A 22,067-nucleotide genomic window follows, 5' to 3' on the forward strand; every position below is an offset into this window, starting at 1 on the left:
AAAACTGAATTTAATACCAACAAATATATTTAAACCTGCACTTTAAACCCAAAACATGGCATTCTATCTATTGCCGAATTAAATGCAACCTTTATATTAAAAAAAACAAAAAACTAGGGGAAACATATCTGACTTGGGGCTAAGTATTATAAATAACACCAAAGCCAGATTCACACATCATGGTTCCAGTCCAATATGCCCCCGTTATATCAGACTGGGAATGAGCCTTGTACATGTACACTTCTCCCCTTCCCTCTCTTCAGAAGCCAGTTTCCTGTGATGTCTGAACCAGGGAAATGAAGTTTAAAGCATGCTTCCAAACCCAAATACGACCTTGGATGGACTCTCTAGATTAGTGTTTGCAGGTACCATGTTGCAGTGGTTGTGCTGCAAGCTGGTTAGCTGATTCAAGAATGTGGTGCTGAGAGGTTTCTGCTCAGTCCAATGACACTGTGGTGTCGGATTATGACCAGGCCTCAAATCCCCACTTGGCCATGAAGCTCACTGGGTGACATTGGGCCAGTCCCTGCCTCTCAGTCTAACTTACTTCAATGGGAATTAAATGAGGGGGAGAACCTTGAGCTCCTCGGAGAAAAAGGCGGGATATAAATGCAATAAACAAACAAACAAACCCGCAAGGTTCCGTCCTATACTCCATGCTTCTTAACTTCCTCATTGGGAGTGGAGAAACAGATATGACCCAGTGGACTGGATCCTGAAATCTCTCACCCTTGCAGACCAGTTTGATAGGTGGGCGGGATCCATAGCTGCCAAGTTTTCCCTTTTCTCGCGAGGAAGCCTATTCAGCATAATGGAATTTCCCTTAAAAAAAGGGATAACTTGGCAGCTATGCCGGGATCCATGATGTCAAGTACATTGCTTCCCTTTGCAGAAAAAAAGTTCCTTTGCAGACTTACTTGAACTCGAGCAGATTGCAAAGCAAGATCCCTGCAGCAGGTCCCCGTGGGTGTTGCAGTCAGTGCCAATCAGCTGGTCAGCACGCCTGCAATGCTCCATTTCGGCAGAGATCAACTATGCTTGGGAGCTCTGATTGTGAACTGCAGGAAGCAGCTGATGCGGGACGGGGTGGGCTCTGCTGGCCAAGGAAAAACTGAAAGCAAATGTGAAAGCTCTCAATTATTCCTTTACAGCCATGTTTTCTCCTTTCCGACACCTGATGTCACAGGTGGGTGTGATTTGAGGAATATGGCCCCCGTGACTAAATTAGCAGAGGTTCCCCACTGCGGATCTACATGAAACCATCACAAGTGAGGCAGCCGTAGCTGCGGGTTTTCTCATTCTGCTGCCCAATTAATGAAACTCTCACCTTGTGTGCCTACTTTGTTATCTTTTCAGCACCAGGCAGAGATCTTTTTTTCAAATTTTTCAAATTCATTTTATAATAAAACATACAAGAAAAACAAAAACAATACAGAACAAGTACATAAAAAAATTAAGCAAAATACAAACAAACATATCAATATTTCATTAACTTCATATTTTACTTAACATTGTCTTGAGGACTTCCTCAGATCCCACCCTTCTGATTTTCATTTAAAATTGTTTTTATCCTTAGCTGTTTCATATTTCCAAATTTCATCCATTATCATCTACATCAATTCTTATTTTAAGCTCATATTCATATTTCTAAAACATTCTTCTCTCTTTTTTTTCTTTTTACCTTATTGTCTACCTTCTCCTATCCCTCCCTCCCCAGGCCTCCTCCTGCCACGAGAAGGTCCCAGAGTGAACAGACAGTCGAAGGTGGTCCATTTTATAATTAAACTTCTCCCCCTCTCCCCCCAGAGCCCCCCCTCAGGCAGAGATCTTTTAGTTGCCCCAAGTTTCTAACTGTGAAACAGTGATGACTTTATTGCTGCCAGTTTTTAGTTGCTGACTTCTACTTCAGTTTGTTAATGTTTCCATTGCATCCATTTTATTTCTGTTCTGTAAATTGCTCCAAGAATACTTGGCGACAGAAAATTTCAAAATAAACATACTGGAAAATACACACTTTCATGGGGAAATGTTGGTATACGGTACCTATTCACATCGACAAACATGGCACTAATAAATAAAATAAATGAAAAAAACGGGCTTGTCAACATTTTTAGGACACACAGAATAAATGTACAATGTACACTTATGGCAGAATGTATAAATTGCATTAATTTGTAACATTTCTTTTAAAAGTCTAGCAACTTGGTCAGGGCTATTTGTAAACAGAAAGTTGGTGTTTTAACTTTCAATATAAATGGAAGCTACTGAGTTCTTACATAAAACAAAGTTATACTGTCATTAAGCTATGCTTGTACCTGCAGCATTAATGGAAAAGTGCTGATAATAGCAACAAGTTTACTTAGATACTTGCTGGCAGATTTTAATTTTTTTATCCTATTGAGGGTGTTAAGCAAAATCCTACAAAACAGTTTCCGTCCTCCCTTCCCAACAGGTGGGCAGGGTTTGCAACACCGAGCGGGCTTACCTGATCTGGTGCCTCCCACCTGGGTCAGGATGGCTATCGTCCCGCCCCCGGTCTGGGAGGACAATGGACGGCCGGCTGGGGGTGGGGTGAAGGCCAAGGAAAAGAGTGGTTCAGTGTGTGTGCCCCCAATAGGAAGTGGTACCTTATGCAATTCACTTTGCAGACTTGTCTAAAACCATGGGATACATTATCAGCAGGACATAATTATTCCTTTAATACTCTTCAGTAATAGCAGGAATACAAGAAAATGGCCACAATAAAAGGAGCCCCGTATACACAGAGGGTATATTAGCTCCAGGTCAGGAGCATATGGGCTTCTTTCCTCTGCAGGTGCTGATATAACAAGCACTCTTGTTTGCTCAATTTGCTGAATTACAGCATGTGTGCATGCATGCGAAAGAGAAAAAATACAGGCCAGACATAAAAACAAGTTTAAAACAGAATACAATACTCACCGATTCATATTTAAATATTCCCGTAACTCAACGATCAGAGGCTGGAACATCCCCATTGCAGTCAATAGGAACTTCAACTGTTCTTCAGGAATTTAATTATAACTTAGATCTTCATCAGAAACAGGCAATGCAGTGTTGTAGCCCTAAAGAGAAAGTATTCCTGTGAAACATATAAAAACAAGAAATAGGCTGTGCAGCTTTAGAACATGAATCATTGCTCTAATGGAAGAACTACTGCAGAGAATATATTTTTAATGATGTACAAAAACTAACTACTGTAACTAGACAGCACAATTGTAGCACAGCCATTGATGAAGAAATGTCAAAAGGAAAAAGGCACTCTGGATTTCCTTTGTTTCAGAGCTTTAGCTTTATAGAGGTCTGCTACTCATATACAGTTGATTCAGTCAATTACTGCTAATCAACTACGGTACCTACATATTTGCAAAGCAAAATCTAAAAAAGGAAAGGCCAGCTAAAAATACGCACATATTGGATCACTTTGATTTGGATGGCAGAGAAATCAGCTTTTTGTAGGGAAATTCTACCATCCATTCAACTTTGATTCACACAGGATTTTAGAACATATCTACCGGTATCTGTGCATATACAATGCAAATATAATACGGATTACGTGCTTCCCCCCACTCCAACACAGACAAAAAACCTAGTTAACAAGAGGAACAAATATTGAGTTTAAGGAGGGCAATTTACAAGGGAAAACTAACTTGTCTAAATGCAGCAAAAGTGTTCCTATTAACAATATGGACAGAATGCAGAGTTTCATCATCCCTACGCAAGACACAACTTTACAGTGATGCTTATGATACTACTTGCTGATAAAAAGAATCCTCACACACCAAAAACATCTGTGGGTACATAGTAAATCATTCCTCACATTGTTCTGTGCTCACAACTAGGGCAGGCTAGCTTTTCCTGGAGGAACCTTTTGTCCTTAGAAGCAATCCAATTTATCCTCTGACATCTAGCCCCATGGGGAATCTCTCTATTTGCATGTCTTTGGCCTCCCACTAAGCAGATTTCAATAGGTATGCTGAGATAGGGTTGGCCAGGGGTGCCAATCTGGAGAACTTTCTGTGAATTTTAGCAAACAACAAAGGAGTCACATGGGATTTGGGGACAAGAAGGGGGGGCGGAAGAGGCAGAAGGGAGTACAATAAGGAACTCCCCATTAAGATTATCTAAGACAAGGAGAAGTGTCTTATTTCGTCATGAGTGGCAATTCATTCAACAGAAACCTGAGACTTGCAAGAGGTGAAGATAAGCAGACCTAAGATAAATTTGGTAAGAACTTGCTGTGAACTAGAGAACTAGGAATATGTCAACCAACTACATTCAGTCCATTAACTTAACTCTTTAATCATCATTCCAAGCTGAAACAAAATCTAGGCACATGCAAGCACATACCTTACAACTTCCTTGAAGTCATCCCCCTCTCCCAACACACACCTTGTTCTATTCCCCACTGTTAAAATCTGGATTGCAAGCTCCTCACAACAGGACCTGTTTCAGATATATTGATGGCACTATACAAACAATCCCAAAACCTACAGCAGAGAAAGCCTGGCTTTTCAGCAACATAGTACAAACAACAGAATCTTAACAAAATAAAAAAAATCCTTCAGTAGCACCTTAAAGACCAACTAAGTTTATATTTTGGTATGAGCTTTCGTGTGCATGCACACTTCTTCAGATCTAGTGTATCTGAAGAAGTGTGCATGCACACGAAAGCTCATACCAAAATATAAACTTAGTTGGTCTTTAAGGTGCTACTGAAGGAATTTTTTTATTTTGCTTCGACTCAGACCAACACGGCTACCTACCTGTAACTAGAACAGAATCTTAAGATTAGCCACAAAAAAAATCTATTTCTAAAAGAAAAATCATTCGCAAGAAATATCGTATAAACTAACTGTAAGGCATCAATAAGCATGTGCTATGAGCCACATGATTTACTGTACATGGAGGTTTGAGACAGTTTTTATTAAGATCACTTTCCAAAAAGTTCATATGCACAGTTGTAACCATCATACAGTGGTATGAAACTACACCATTATTTGACTATGTATGTAATTCACTAGTATTTTTTTTATTCCTCACAGAGACCAGGAACCAGTTTTTTAAAAAGCAATATACCGTGTGTGTGTGTGTGTGTATTTCACAGGGATGGATCAAACAACAGACATCCCCTGCATGCACTGTTGTTTAACTCATTAAGGATCCCAAGAACATGTGGTAAAGTAGTTAACTTGTTAACAGTGCAAATACAAAATCTGTGAACTGTTACAGAAAGGTTTAGTAATATTGATTGGTGGGAAGAGTATCAAAAAGTATATAGAACTATTAATGGATAAGAGAGGTGAATTAAAAACAGATGCATATCCTTCTCCACTCACAGTTTTACTTTTTCTGCAACAATACAAGATATCTCAGCTTATTATATTGTGTCGTTTTTCCAAGGAGCTTAGAGTGGATCTCTAGCTTCTCAAAAGCCATGTTAGGTAGGTTAGACTGAGAGTTTGTAATTTGCCTATAGCAAATTAAGAACTCCCCAGTAAAACTTAGGAATGCTAGTACCATGTTTCTCCGAAAATAAGACACCGTCTTATATTTATCTTTCCTCAAAAAACACACTATGGCTTATTTTCAGGGGATGTCTTTTTAAAAAATTAAGTATGATACAGTTTAACCTACACGGTTAAACTGCCTATCACTATGGCTTATTTTCGGGGTATGGCTTATATTCCTTGAATGCTTAAAAATCCTGCTATGGCTTATTTTATGGCTACGTCTTAATTTCGGAGAAACAGGGTAGCACAGGAGGTATCTGAGGCAAGGCCCAAACATGGGGGCAGCCAAGGGGAGGCAGGGGGGCACCTGTGCCCCCTAAATCAAGTAAATAAATAAAAATACTTAACTGAGGTTCTGTCCCCCCCCCAAAAAAACCCCATAAATCTTGGCTACACTACACCCATGGGTCCAAGGCTAATATTCCAGATGCTGCACCATATAGGCTTGCATTATAATAATGACCAGGCACATTACAGCTTGAAATCCCATTCTCTCACCCCAAAACATAAGGAAATGGGAGCAGGGGAGCAATCTATCTGAATAGACTTGTTCAACAGATGGAATAAATTGAGACCTGTAGCTGTCTCCTCATCAAAAGTCCCCATCACCACATCTGACCTCTCCTTAAACAAGACCAGCCACAAACACACAGACTTGAGGCAGTTAGCTTAAGCTTGGTGTTCTGTTTTCTCTGCCCCTTTAATAGAGTGTGTCCAAACGAAGTCACAAGCTTGACATGTCACATGAGGAATAGGAACACTGTCCTCTTCTTACAAGTTAGAAGCCTCTAGAAACCTCCTGAATCGTCAGACAGCGTGATCTTTCTTTTTTAAAACTCACACGTCGTTTGGTTGAGAAAAATAAATTACTAATCATTCTTCATGGTTCACTATCTGTAATTAGCTGACACTATTTTGCAGAACAACGCTGATCCAGCTCTATAACCATTACATTGATAAAGTTTCCCAAGACGGCTTCTGTATACCAGTATATACTTAGATTTATACCATATAGGTTTGAGACTGTGTTCCAACCAGCATGCTTGTTGATAACAACACATACACACAAACCACTGCCAGTTTTATGTGTTTTATTTTAAGCATTTTCCCCTTGAAAGTGTTTCCAGAGCCAAGAAAAGCAGCCAGCTGCAATTATAATAGCGGCATAATGTTGCCTTGATGGGAATGAAGCCGGAGTGTTTCATTCAGATATTGGACACTGTAAAAATTAAGACAAGAATAATATATGCAAACCATACCAAGGAAACAAGAGTTTTGCCAAGGACTTGAAGAAATCCTCTGATAGGAAACCAGATCATCATACCATCACTCAAGTGGGGGCCAAAAATGTAAAGTATAAAAACTCAAATTAAAAAAAAAACAAGAATCTTTATTGATCTGATCGTCATGACCCTATAACAGCTCCAACTGGAGTTAGCAATTTACTTAAGACCATGCAAACAATGTGGTCCTGCAGATGTTGCTGGAGTACAACCCCCATCTGCCCTGGCCTTCAGACATACTGGCTGAAGCTCATGGGAATTATCTAGAAAGCCTGTCAGAATTACACACAAAAACAACCTAGATGTATGACACTATGCCACCATACTGTCCAAGCTATCACTACACCATCATCAGTAAAGCCAAGCATACATTCCATCAGACTTAACCACCATTTGATGGTTCCTAGTAGGCTGTTTTGTTTTTTCTATCCCACATCTTGGTAGTCACATAGTAGGACCAATTTGTAATGACCAAGGGGCCATTTCCCCTAGCCACCCATGAGACACTTCTCTGGGGGTGGGTCCTGCACAGCTGGGAGGAAAACTTACCCTCTGTCAGATTGTTGAAAGCCCCAAAGTCTTGATCAATATCACAGAAAACTGACCTACTGCTTGTAAATAGCAATGAAAAAAATATTTCCATGAGTGGTGGGTTTCACTGCCTTTGGCCAAAGCTTAATGGATTCTCATGTGCTTAACTGTACCGCAGGCAGTTTTAAATATCTACTCCAGTCTATGTACAGTACTTCTGATAGGTTTTCTATTTTGACAGCAGAACCTTGTGGCACCTTAGACTAACAAGCTTACTGCAGAATACATTTTTGTTGACTACAGTCCACTTCAGACTCATGAAGTGCTATCGTAAGTTGGCAGGTATATATATATATACACCTATGCACATAAAGTAAAATGAAAAGAAAGAAATTTAAACAGTATCGTCAGAGGGAAGTGAAATAGAAGATAATGTAGCCTGTGATAATTTCACAATTGCTTAAATGTATATGAAAAATAAATTAACTACTCTGGTAGGATTTAAAAAAAAGTGTTATCTGAATTCAGATCACAGGTGATAGAACTGAACTTCTTTATAAGTTGTGATTCAGAAGTTTCATAGTGGCATCTCCTCTGAAGCTCCTTTGTTCAAGAGGGACAATTTTAAGGTCAACAGAGTGTATGCCCTCAGAAGTTGAAATGTACTCCCACTGGTTTCTGAATATTGTCCTTTCTGGTGTCTTGCTTACAGGCAGTATCCCCATCCACCACAACTTAAAGCAGCTAGTCACTAGGTACAATAGGACATATAACAGAGACACATACAAAGTGACCAGCTGATGCCAACTCTGCCCCCCTATCTACTTTGGCAGCACTATTACAGAACCTAATAATGTCAGCCACAATGTCATGGACTCACTCACAGCTCATCTTACAGTGTGATATATGCTATCCCCTTCCAGCAGTGCCCTTTTGCATATACATAGGTCAAGCAGGCCCATCTCTACACAAATGAATAAATGTATACAAATCTGGCACCAGAAAAGGAAAAAAATCAGCAGTGTGAGAAGAATTGAACCTAATGTTGGTTTTAAGGTAGCCGTTATGGAACAAATAAACTTCACAAGGAAACTCCAGCAAAAATCTGCTGAATTGCAATTTATGAAAAAGTTTAACTTCATTCATTTGGGGCTTAACAGACATAATGGTTTCTTGTTCTACTACCGGAGTTAATTTAATAGTGGATGCAAAGTTAATTCTATTGTCACTTAGCAATGCTAATTGTGCCTTTAGTGCTGTGGTTGAAGAATCATTTTGCACTAATTTGGACTCTACTAGAATTGTTGGCTGTAGCCTGTGAAATATTATGCCATAAAAGAAATAAACTTTAAGGTATCACAAGACTCTTTGTTGTTTTTCTTGCAAAAGACCAACATGGTCGTTCTTCTGGAAATTATTTCTGCATGTGTATTTCCGTATGATTATATATAGTACCAAATTTATCTTACATAGTTTTATCAATATGAATTACTTTTTTTGTAATGGCTTAAAGCCAGAAACTTTTTAAAAAAACAATTAAGTAACCCAACCATGTGGGAAGGGGCACAACATATGGGTGCCAATCAGAATCAGCATCCTGCCAGAGAAACAGTGTGCCAGTTCTGTAGGATCCATGTGGTCTGATTAGAGAGAAGTGGCTTCCATGTAGCTATGTTAACATAGCATGACAGAAAGGATAGCAAGGCAGAACAAAATGGACTCCCTTATCTTCCACGTTGTAGTACTGCAATACCAAGGATACAACAGCCATGCTATATCATTAACATATTTATGTCTCACCCTTCCTCCAATTGCTCAGGGTGGTGTACATGGGAGATAATCCTATGTTAGCCTCATAAATAATCCTACATGATAGATTTCTCCAAGAAAGATGCTGACCCAAAGTCACCCACTGAGATTTACAGATTCAAATACAGTACAGGTTTAAGTCCAAAATCCTACATTTGCTTTCTGTGTCAACACCCAAATGTTTTAATTATTTAGGACACCATGTTTATAAGGAAGTTAAAAATATTTTTGTAAAAATTATGGAAAGATTTAAAAACACGTGATCGTAGGGTTGCCAGAAACAGTGTCTTTCACCCATTCAGTGCCTAGGTAAACAGGAATGGGGATGCAGGTCTTGGTGGCTGCTCCCAGACTTTGGAACTCCCTTCCTAGAGAAGTTAGACTGGCTCCATTCCTGCTGTCTGTCCTCTACTGGCTGGTGAAGACCCTTCTGTTCCAAGAGACCATTTAGAACTGACTGTTTTTGAGGAAAGGGCTGGTACTGTGATGTTTTTAATATCTGCATTTTTAATGGATCTTTTTATACTATCTAAATCCTATTAAGTACATTTTAATGATTGCCTTTTCTATGTTTTTAGCTTTTTCTAGTTTATCTGTGTAAGCCACCCCGAGTCCCCGACGGAGAAAAAGGTGAGATATAAATAAATATTATAATAATAATGTTTTAAAATTTATCCTGAAAGTTAATTTATCCTGAATGAGAGCCAGTGTGGTGTAGTGGTTAAGAGAGGTAGACTCGTAATCTGGGGATCCAGGTTCGCGTCTCCGCTCCTCCACATGCAGCTGCTGGGTGACCTTGGGCTAGTCACACTTTTCTGAAGTCTCTCAGCCCCACTCACCTCACAGAGTGTTTGTTGTGGAGGAGGAAGGGAAAGGAGAATGTTAGCTGCTTTGAGACTCTTTCGGGTAGTGATAAAGCGGGATATCAAATCCAAACTCTTCTTCTTCAGTATGAAGGTGACAGGTGCACCTCACTATGAAGGGAATTACAAAAATGGGGAACCATCACTGAAAAGGCCTTGCCACAGCCCACTGCCAACCAAGCAGCTCCTAGTGATGGCACCAATAACAAGTCCTCACTGGACATTCGAAATTAGTAAGTTTTTGATTGGTTGGCAAAGCTTTTTGTAAAAAGGAATGTTACAGTTAAGCTATTACATTAAGAAATAGGAATAAATCATTTCTCAATGAAAGCCATTTTTATATTTTAAAGAAATATATTCATTGATAACATATGAAACACACACACTAGAATTACATCAATATTTACTATAATAATTTCTAAATTGAAATGTCAATCTGACGCTTGAAGTCTTGCGAACAGTTGACTCTGAATTTGAAGCTCTTATTAGTAATAATAAAAAGAAGAGAAACAACAGCCTGTCTACCTTGCACCAAGGTCTGCTTTGCACAACTCGTGCAACTAGCTCCCTGCACTTCTCTAAACATCAAAATGAAAGAACTGGTTGTCAAAAGGTAGCAGGTGGACTGTAAAGCTGTGTTTGATTTCTAGCTTGGAGTGGGATCATCACTGTTATAACACAGCATTTTCTCCAGTCTGTTAAAAACATTGCTGCTTATCTAGTATGGCAGTAACCTTCTCTAATGATTTTTAGACATTCTAAGGGACAAATATGACTTCAGTAAACAGAGGCAAACATTTCTGGGCAAATCAACAATTTAAAAAATCACATTCCCTGCTCCCCCAAAAAACCCTGGAAGAAACAGCCAACTTTAAAGTGGTATTCAGAGGTAGTGTCATTGATGTTTAACAGATGGGAGCCAAATAGGGATTACTGAAAATTCATTTAAGAGTGGGCAACACATAGACTAGTAGAACTGATAAGGAGGTAGAGAAGGCACGCATCAGTTTTTAATGCCAGCTGGTCACTCTAGTGTTTGTTTGCTACAATGTTGAAATGTTTACCGGTAGCATTGCCAGTCTTACTGGTGAAAAAGCGGCCTGAATTTATATACATTATCTGTTGTTTTTAACAGATTTTTAATACCAAGAGCCATAAGGATTCAAACAAAGAAGAAAACATTCAATTTTCTTGCATTACTTATAAATTAAGTTTAGAAAAATGTTATGTTTTCACTGACTGATACAACACAGGTGTCAATGAGTATACTGATCTCAAATAAATTATTATTCCACTGTGCTTTTCTGAACAGGACATTTTTTGCTGTGATCCATTTAGAAAAAACTAATCAAGATTGCATAAAATATTGCATTACTAGGAGAGCTGAGCCATTCTGGAAGAACATGCCACACATTCTCAAAAACATACCTCAAAAACATTCTCAAAAACAAGGATCAAACTCAGGGAAAACTGGCTCTGCCAGGTTGTAGTACAAGCTACATTGCAAAGTGTTGATTGGCTGGCACTATGACGTCACAATCCCTCCTCCCCAGGGAAATTTTGCAACTTAAGACAACCACATAGGAAGTTAAGTCAATGAAATGTACATGCCATAGGTGCCAACTTCCAGATTTAAAAATCCAGGATCGGCAGCTGCGCGGAACCCGAAGTCGCACTGCGGCCATTTTGGAACTGGGTAGAGCGACACCGGAAGTTGCTTCTACGCATGCTGTAACCCATTTCCAAAATGGCCGCAGCGCCGGAAGTCGTGATGCAGCCATTTTGGAACTGGGCAGAGCAGCACCGGAAGTCGCTTCTACGCATGCTCTGCCCATTTCCAAAATGGCCGCTGTGCCAGAAATCGCTTCTGTGCATGTCCAGAGACTCCAGACATGCACAGAAGGAGCCTCCCCGGGCCGGTAAGAATCCGAAGGATTTACGGGTTTTTTAAAAAACCGGGCTGCCAGCGGGAAATGGCTGGAAAAACGGGGTTTCCCGGGGAATACGGGATACTTGGCAGCTATGGTACATGCAGTCCAGCAGCCCTTCTAAAGCATGGAGCAACACCGATTACTCAGCATTAGAATTGCTGGTAAGTATACCTGTCAATTAGATTTACACAGAGAAAGAGCACACCATGCAAGAGGAAAAACAATGTGGTGTCTGCTGTGCACACTGCACACAGCAAAAATGCCTTTCAGACTCTCACAGGCGTGGATGGATTAGAATGGCCTTCAAGGCGGGCCCAGATTATGTGCTCCCCCCCCCCTTTAATGTAAGTAAGTCTCTAATCCTCAGAGATGGAAAGTTATGAAGCAAAATCTGCAAGCACCTTCTAAATCAGGGGTCAGCAAACTTTTTCAGCAGGGGGCTGGTCCACTGCCACTCAGATCTTGTGACGGGCCAGACTATTTTTTTTGGGGGGGGGAATGAACAAATTCCTATGCCCCACAAATAACCCAGAGATGCATTTTAAATAAAAGCACACATTCTACTCATGTAAAAACACCAGGCAAACCCCACAAATAACCTAGAGATGCATTTATAAAAAAGGACACATTCTACTCATGTAAAAATGCTGATTCCCGGACCATCCACGGGCCGGATTTAGAAGGCGATTGGGCCGCATCCGGCCCCTGGGCCTTAGTTTGCCTACCCATGTTCTAAGTGATTTCTTTGAGATAAGTCAGCCTGGCTACTACCTCCCCTCAGTGTTTTTAACTAATGAGTGAAGTCAGAACTTGATTGATGACTGCATTGTTTAGATCAGGGGTCAGCAAACTTTTTCAGCAGGGGGCTGGTCCACTGTCCCTCAGACCTTGTGGGGGGGCTGGACTATAATTTTTTTGGGGGGGGAATGAACAAATTCCTATGCCCCACAAATAACCCAGAGATGCATTTTAAATAAAAGGGCACATTCTACTCATGTAAAAACATGCTGATTCCCGGACTGTCCGTGGGCCGGATTTAGAACCTAAGGTAGGCCTTAAGTTGCCTACCTGGTTATAAATTCCTGGAGGCCTAAGAGCTACTATTTACCTCCCCCCTTTAGTGCACTTTCCCCGCCTACTATAGTTTTCTAATCCTTGGTGTCAGTGTATTACTGTAGTTCTAAAGACTGACTATAGATTTCCCCCTTTGCCCTTCCTTCCTTTCTAGCCAGCAGGATACAGTGTTCCTATGCTTGATTCATCTGAGATCTGATGCTCCATTGCCTAAAAGCTACTTTCTATGAATGCTACCACACGATAAATGTGAGTGGATGTTAAACACACAACCAGCTCCCCTCCATGGTAAATGAAAACTTTGCAAAGAGGCTTACTTAGGCATGCTCTCTGAATAATAAACTTACAGTAAAATGGTACCGTGTTTCTCATATTTTAAGGCATCCCCAAAAAATAAGCCATGACAGGATTTCTAAGGGTTGGTGAAAAATAAGACATACCCCGAAAATAAGCCATGTCGTGTAGCCCCGACCGAGCGAGAGGCGAAGGCGCGGGACCCAGCAGGAGCTCCCTGCCTGCTTCCCCGAGCCGTCGCGCATCGGGGGACAGAGCCGAAGATCGGAGGGCGCTCCTTGCTGGGCTTGACAAGCCCGGCAAACAGCGCCCGCCGATCTTCGGACCTGTGCTGTGTGACAGGCAGGGGTGGGGGGAAGCGGAGATCGTTCTCCGCTCTCCCCCCACCCCCGCCTGTCACCAAAGATCGGCGGGCGCTCCTTGCTGGGCTTGACAAGCCCGGCAAACAGCGCCCGCCGATCTTCGGACCTGTCCTGTGTGACAGGCGGGGGTGGGGGGGGGAAGCGGAGATCGTTCTCCGCTCTCCCCCCACCCCCGCCTGTCACCAAAGATCGGCGGGCGCTGTTTGCTGGGCTTGACAAGCCCGGCAAACAGCGCCCGCCGATCTTCGGACCTGTCCTGTGTGACAGGCGGGGGTGGGGGGGAAGCGGAGATCGTTCTCCGCTCTCCCCCCACCCCCGCCTGTCACCAAAGATCGGCGGGCACTGTTTGCTGGGCTTGACAAGCCCGGCAAACAGCGCCCGCCGATCTTCGGACCTGTCCTGTGTGACAGGTGGGGGTGGGGGGGGAAGCGGAGATCGTTCTCTGCTCTCCGCCCACCCCCGCCTGTCACCGAAGATCGGCGGGCGCTCCTAGCTGGGCTTGACAAGCCCGGCAAACAGCGCCCGCCGATCTTCGGCCCTGTGCTGTGTGACAGGCGGGGGTGGGCGAGAAGCGGAGATCGTTCTCCGCTCTCCCCCCACCCCCGCCTGTCACCAAAGATCGGCGGGCGCTCCTTGCTGGGCTTGACAAGCCCGGCAAACAGCGCCCGCCGACCTGTGCTGTGTGACAGGCGGGGGTGGGGGAGAAGCGGAGATCGTTCTCCGCTCTCCGCCCACCCCCGCCTGTCACCAAAGATCGGCGGGCGCTCCTTGCTGGGCTTGACAAGCCCGGCAAACAGCACCCGCCGACCTGTGCTGTGTGACAGGCGGGGGTGGGGGAGAAGCGGAGATCGTTCTCCGCTCTCCCCCCACCCCCGCCTGTCACCAAAGATCGGCGGGCACTGTTTGCTGGGCTTGACAAGCCCGGCAAACAGCGCCCGCCGATCTTCGGACCTGTCCTGTGTGACAGGTGGGGGTGGGGGGGGAAGCGGAGATCGTTCTCTGCTCTCCGCCCACCCCCGCCTGTCACCGAAGATCGGCGGGCGCTCCTAGCTGGGCTTGACAAGCCCGGCAAACAGCGCCCGCCGATCTTCGGCCCTGTGCTGTGTGACAGGCGGGGGTGGGCGAGAAGCGGAGATCGTTCTCCGCTCTCCCCCCACCCCCGCCTGTCACCAAAGATCGGCGGGCGCTCCTTGCTGGGCTTGACAAGCCCGGCAAACAGCGCCCGCCGACCTGTGCTGTGTGACAGGCGGGGGTGGGGGAGAAGCGGAGATCGTTCTCCGCTCTCCGCCCACCCCCGCCTGTCACCGAAGATCGGCGGGCGCTGTTTGCTGGGCTTGACAAGCCCGGCAAACAGCGCCTGCCGATCTTCGGACCTGTCCTGTGTGACAGGCGGGGGTGGGGGGGAAGCGGAGATCGTTCTCCGCTCTCCCCCCACCCCCGCCTGTCACCAAAGATCGGCGGGCGCTCCTTGCTGGGCTTGACAAGCCCGGCAAACAGCGCCCGCCGATCTTCGGACCTGTCCTGTGTGACAGGGGGGGTGGGGGGGAAGCGGAGATCGTGCTCCGCTCTCCCCCCACCCCCGCCTGTCACCAAAGATCGGCGGGCGCTGTTTGCTGGGCTTGACAAGCCCGGCAAACAGCGCCCGCCGATCTTCGGCCCTGTGCTGTGTGACAGGCGGGGGTGGGGGAGAAGCGGAGATCGTTCTCCGCTCTCCCCCCATCCCCGCCTGTCACCGAAGATCGGCGGGCGCTCCTTGCTGGGCTTGACAAGCCCGGCAAACAGCGCCCGCGTGCACTTTATTAAAAAATAAGACATCCCTCAAAAATAAGCCATGTCGTGTTTTTTTGAAGAAAAAATTAATATAAGACATGACTTATAATATGAGAAACACGGTATGTGTATACACTCAGAAGTAAGTTTCCCAGGTCCTAGTCCATCACTCTAAACACTACACCAGTGGTGGCGAACCTATGGCATGTGTGGCAGAGGGGGCACTCAGAGCCCTCTCTGTGGGCACATGTGCTGTCGCCCCAGCACAGAGTTCGTTACTAGAAAGCCAGGAATCGAGGCTCGTCGTCGTGACGCAAACACGGGGATGGATTTGTATTGGGCGCTTCATTATTTTGTTCAGAATTGTAATCTTTGTTATGATTTTCTCATGCAGCATGTTTTATATTCCTATGTTCAAAATTTTTGTAGACTCCAAGTCAGGAACACGCAAAAAGGAATGCAGCAAAAGAAAAAGACGAAAAGAAAAGCAAGAACAGAGAGTGGAAGATCGTTGAATGCAATGGGAAAGCGTTCTGTCTTCTGTGCAATGAAAGTGTTGTGTATCACACATCAAGTGTCAGATGACACTTTGACACCAACCACAAAAGCGTTCCCCAGCTTGGTGAAACTGAAACAAAAGAGTTTCTCAAAGGGAAATTGAGGAAATACCATTCCCAGTAACTTAGTTTTTGCAACTCTCTTTCTAGAACAGATCATCTGACAGCTGCCACTTTTCAAATTTCACTGTGCATAGCCAAACATGGTAAGCCCCTCTCTGATGGGGATTTTATCAAAACAGCCATGTTGTCTGGGAGTAATTCCCTTTTTCATGATTTCCCAAATAAGGATAAAATTACTGAACAGACAACCACAAGGTGTAGGGAAAACGGCAGAAAGGATGTTTTGTGATAGCAAAAACCTTGCAGAGAAAACTGCAGGTGCAGCTGAAATATTTTCCAAGTCAAGAAAATGCATTTAGAAAATTCCACAACATTTGCAGACAATCCTACAAGCCGTCGGCAAATCTGCAAGGCATTTCCTAGTGTTGTAGCAGTTGTTTTTTCTAAACTGAAACCTCAGTATTACAGTTACATTGCTGCATTGGTACTTGGCGATCAAGAAGCAAGTTTTGGGTTGCCATTTGGGCACTTGGGTCTCTCAAATGTTTGCCATCACTGCACTACATTACATGCTTGGCCACCGACCTGTACACAATCACACAAGGCAGAGAGTTTAAAAGCTCATCTGGTGTGGAAAGTGCTTTTAAGCTCTCTGTGTTGCTTACTGGGCTCTGGAGGCCTTTGTGAGATCTTATGGTGCCATCCGAGATCTCGTGATGCCTCTAGAGTCCATGCAAGAGATCTTCCCAGAGCTGAATAAGACAACAGGAGTGTGACTTTGCTTCATCTCCTTCATCTCTCTGTGCTTTTGATACCACTGACCATGGTGTCCTCCTGAACCATCTATGTGGGATAGGTATTGGGAGCACTGTATTACAGTGATTCCACTTCTATTTCCAGGTTCAATTCTCGAGAACAACTGTTTTGCAGAGTATGATTTTATCTGCAGTGCTATTTAGCATCTACATGAAGCTGTTGGGAGAGACCATTAAGGGATTTGGAGCACATTGTCAACAATACGCCAATGAAACTTATTTCTCCATAGCCTCTTAATTAGGTGAGGCTGTGCAGGAACTGGCCCAGTATGCAGTTGTGGACTGGACGAGGGCCAATAAACTGAGCTTGAATCCTAGTAAGACGGAAGCTCTGTGGATGAGTAGTTCCCAAGTCTGGGAAACAGATCAGTTAGTTACCTGTTGCCAGTTCTGGATGGGGCTGCACTTCCTTTGAGGGGAAGATACATAGCTTGCAGGTGCTCCTCGGTCCATGCTTCTCACTGGGGGCCCAAGTGGCTAAGACTGCTTTCTGCTAGCTTCAGTTGGTGAAACATTGGGATAGTTTAGCTATGGTAATCTAGGCATGGGTAACATTAAGGGTTGTTAAGAAACTGCATCTAGTGTAGAATGCTGCAAGAAGGCAGTTGAAGGTTGTGCCCTATTAACGCCACATAAAACCTGTGTTGAACGAGCTGTATTGACTTCCAATATGCTACTGGGGCAAGTTTAAGATCTTGTTACTGGCAAATAAAGTCCTGAACTTGGGACCAGTTACCTCCAGGAAGGCCTGTCCTCGTTATACCCCTGCCTAGATGCTTCAATCCTCAAGAGAGAAGCTTTTAGTAGTGCTTTATGCTCCTGAAATTTGTCTTATGTCCACTAAGACCAGAATCTTTCATGTGGCGGAAGCTGCCCTTTGAAATGTGCTTCCCACGAACATCAGGCACACACTTATAGTACTGGCATTTAGATGTCTACTTAAAACTCAACTGTTCACCCAGTCTTTCTCTGAGGGGTGATCCAGCAACGATGATGTATTAATCTGATCTAATTATTTGTGATATATTCTGTACATGTTTTATGAATGTGATTTTATTCTTGATTTTATGCTGTTCAGCACTATATTTTTCCTTAATGTTGGTGGTATGCCAGTTTTTGCAAACAAACAAATATTTGTGTACACTTCAAATCTAGTGGAATTGAGCCAAATAATGATCCTTTATTGTAAATCAATTAGTAAGCCTTTGTCATTTACAGCTAAGCACAATTATGTGCCACAGTTCAAAAGAACAGTCCACAGAAAAATACAGATCTGTCAAGGCTCAGTACATAGAATGTATCCAGGTCTAGTTTTTTAAAATAGAAGTAGACAGGCCATGTCAAACCTTCACTGGCAATGAATTCTGAATTCAAGAAGTGTCGTTAACAGTTGGAAAGCATGGAATTTCAAGGACTTCAATATAAAGTGGAAGGCTGTCAGGAAGCCAGTAGTGCAAGACCTCTGAGAGAAGCCATGCATATACCCCTGCAAAGTGAGAGGAACAATGAAAAGAGTACCAAGCTGCTATATAATTTCCCAGTTAAAATGGGACAGTGATGAAATACGTAATGTAATTAGCACCTGGGACAGGTTGTAAGGTAGCAAGATAATTTCTGATGGGGAGGAAAGTGCATGCACATGCGCGCACACACATATATACAGCTTCTATCCCAGAAACTCTGCCCCTGTTGGATGGATGGAGAACTTCTAGCTTGGACAGTTGCATAGCTAGCCGCCTGGCTGCCCGGGACGGCAAACGCGAAGGCACCCCTCCGAGGGGTGGGGTGTCCACCGCGCACATGCATCATGTGTCACGACACATGTGTCATGACGCACAACGCACGCGGTGCATGCACACACAGGCATGTGATGCGGCGACGCAGCAAACCCCGCGAGCAAGCCGCGGAGTGAGGCAACCTTGGTTGCGTCGGGGCTTCTCCTCCATGGTGACGGCCGTCGGAGGTGGTCAGCCCTGCCCAGCCTGCTGCCCCCTATTACTACGCCACTGAGTTTGGGACAGACCCTCTCCTTTTAATAGTTCCCTCTCCTTTTAATAGTTCCAAAACCAGTTTGGAGTGAAGCAATTCTCTTCACATTTCTCATCTTTCTTTGTAATAATTAATTGGAAATAAACTGTTACCCAATATATAAAGTGAGCAATTGTCCCAGAGAATAATTTCCTCATTAAGCATGCAAGAACCTGAAGAAATTAAAAAATATACTAAAAGCTCTGTCCTGATCACGTTTATGCTTCAGGTTGTATTACTGGTAAATAGGATAACACACTTGGTGGTAGAACAGTTAACTGCAATGAATGGAAATACTGTATCAGAACAAGCTCTAAAATGCACCAGTAATGATGCTTAAAATCTGGTTGTTCCATTTCAAATCTCACTTGCTAAACAAGTAAAGTGCCAGAATTCATCTGGTTTACTGACCTATTATAAAAATGACCAGCTTGCATAAAGGCAATAAATGAATGAATGAATAAATACTTTCAAATTGCTGTTCCACAATCAGACAGAAATGTCCGTACATTATCTACAAATTCCATATAAATTGCCTTATGACAGTGCATGTACAACTTGATTAGTCTCTAGAACCATAATGCCAATGTCTTAACTCTGTTGCTTTAAAATCCACCCCTTATTTAAATACATATAGCACCAGAGCAAGTGTCAAACCCATTCACACCACATTCACACCACCAAGGCGGAATGCTTTAATCTAGTTCCTTTTTTAAATGAAGGACTATTTTGAGATTATTTTGGAACTGGAATAAAGACTATTTGGGGTCACAGCTGCTGATCTTTTGAAGAAGCCCGGGGTGGGGTGGGGGACAAAGTACTAGTGAAACAGAAATGCAAACCAGATTCCTTTCTCAAATTATTCATTTAACATTTCTGATCACACGTCACTTCTTAAGTCATCTGAATGCTCAAGAGATTCCATAGGAAAGCTTTCCACCCTCTGACTTTTTAAAATCAATAATAATAATAACATATTCAAATGTATCTTGTGTGGTTTTCTTTTTATAGCAAGACTTGTCAGTGTGTGTGTGTGTGTGTGTGTGTGTGTGTGTGTGTGTGTGAGAGAGAGAGAGAGAGAGAGAGAGAGAGAGAGAGAGAGAGAGAGAGAGAGAGAGAGAGAGAGAAAATTCAGCTGTAGGACAGCATTTCTCAATTGGGTCTAACGCCACTGAATTGAAACAAACAAACTCGGAGAATATGAATGCAGTGCAGCACTTCACAGAAAAGCATACAGAACAAGGAAAAATAGCCATATTCACTATTTGTTAAAATTGCTCAGCTGCTATCCCATGGCAGTCATATGAGCAGGCACACAGCTGTGGCCCACATTTCTTGATCTGCGCTTCCACAGAATGGATAGAAATAATACAAATAAAGGGAATGTTATTGCATATGTCTGGGAAATACAAATACAGCTCATACCTCCAAATACAAATACAGGGAATGTTATTGCATAAAATCTGAGCGACTTTATCTGCAAAAAACTTTGCAAAATCATTGCAGGAGATCATGTGGCCCGTACCGGGTCCGGGTGGAGCAGGTGGTTCCGCTAAATTGCGAACCACCTGGAAGAGTCTCCTGCTGCTGTTTTCTGCAGATGCGATGGAAACGGTGAAGAAGGTCCTCTTCGCCGTCGCCATTGCCACTTGGTAGGCTCGAAGTTGAGCTCTAGCCCGTGTCCGGTCTGATTCAGAATGACTTTTCCGCCACCGGCGCTCTAGTCGTCTCAACGACTGTTTCATCGCCCTCAGCGCCAGGGAAAACCACGGGGCTGTCCAGGCTCCATGCAATCGGAGAGGGCGCTTCGGAGTCAGACTCAGTACAACCAAACCTCGGCTGTCAAACGTTTGGCTTCCGAAATGTTCGACAACCAAGGCGTGGCTTCTGATTGGTTGCAGGAGCTTCCTGCACTCAATCGGAAGCTGTGTTGGACGTTCAGCTTCTGAAAAACATTTGAAAACCAGAGCATTTACTTCCAAGTTTTCGGCGTTTGGGAGCCGAACATTCCAAAACAGAGGCGTTTGGGAGCCAAGGTTTGACTGTATTGTTTACACCATCTCTCTGTGACTCCAAGGCTTCTGACTGGGGACATTCCCAGCCCTGCCTGGAGATGCTGGGGATCCAACCTCAGAACTTCTGCATGAAAAACATGTGCTCTATCACTGAGCCCACCCCCTAAGGCAGACATTCACTCTAGGAAGTACAATGGCGGAGACAACAAGGGTCACAAAAGTGCCCTGCATTGAACTTCAACACTAGAAAAAAATATTCAAACTTAGGTTCCCAGATGTTGTTGGACTACAGCCCCATCATCCCCAGTCATTGACAAAGGATGATGGTAACTGTAATCCAACAACATCTGGGGTTCCATATATTTAAAAAGCCTGCCCTATAACACGCCCCTGGAACCTTGGCTGCATTAAAAATTTCCAAAGCAAAGACGACAATATGGGAAAGATCTGTTGAATATGAAAACAATTGCCATAGAATAAGCTGTTCTAAAGAACTACGGTACTGTATACCAATCTGAAGACTTTTCTTACATTGCCATAAGCAAGTATATATAGTAACTTACAAGAGATTTACAACTCACAAAAGTTATCAAATGCTGCTTACCATTAAAAGCACTAACAATAACAATAACAGCCTCCCGCCGCCGGTGCCCTTCCACCATTCGGATTCTTAGGCCAAGGTAACGTTTGCAAACTGGGACACTACTTCCTGTTTTGTGGAGTTCGTAAACCTAATCGTTCGTAAATAGGACTGTTCTTAAACCGAGGTACCACTGTACTTATAAACTCTCCAAAGCTCAGATTCATGTGCTTTTCCTACAGCATTTAGAAAAAGTTGCACACACAGCAAACTTGGCTTAGTCACAAAGTGGTGAAAGTTCCTAAATTACTGATACTGTAGGAACTCAAGGGTGGCTTGTAAGAACTATGGAGTATGAGCTTGGAGCAACTAGTTCATACCTCCTCACAAACTGAGAGACTGGGAGAGGAAAAATAGTATTGATTACCAATTTCCTCCTAAGGAAGGGAAGGGGCATAGCTAAGCCGGGCAAGACAGCCTACTCTATGGTATTAACCCCTTCATGCATTAATTATGTTGGTTATCTGACACAAAGCTCAGTGAAATCAGAGTTAAGATCCT

At 43.5% G+C, this 22,067-nt stretch overlaps 1 protein-coding gene across 5 annotated transcripts in view; it reads right to left on the bottom strand.

Moving 5' to 3' along the window:
• USP49 (ubiquitin specific peptidase 49) overlaps nt 1-22,067 on the bottom strand; it is a 47,306-nt gene that overhangs the window by 11,909 nt on the left and 13,330 nt on the right. For 2 of the 5 annotated variants that reach the window (XM_035121763.3, XM_035121767.3), the window contains exons 2-3: nt 2,941-3,083; nt 918-1,111 (exon numbers count right to left, since the gene is read on the bottom strand). The gene's annotated coding sequence lies outside the window, so the exon portion shown is untranslated. Of the gene's footprint in view, nt 1-917; nt 1,112-2,940; nt 3,101-22,067 lie in introns of all 5 variants that reach the window. The other 3 variants (XM_088674251.1, XM_060277055.2, XM_088674249.1) reach the window with 2 other exon arrangements.

This window comes from Zootoca vivipara, chromosome 7 (assembly GCF_965207765.1).
Source record: "Zootoca vivipara chromosome 7, rZooViv2.hap1.1, whole genome shotgun sequence".
NCBI classification, from domain to species: domain Eukaryota; kingdom Metazoa; phylum Chordata; class Lepidosauria; order Squamata; family Lacertidae; genus Zootoca; species Zootoca vivipara.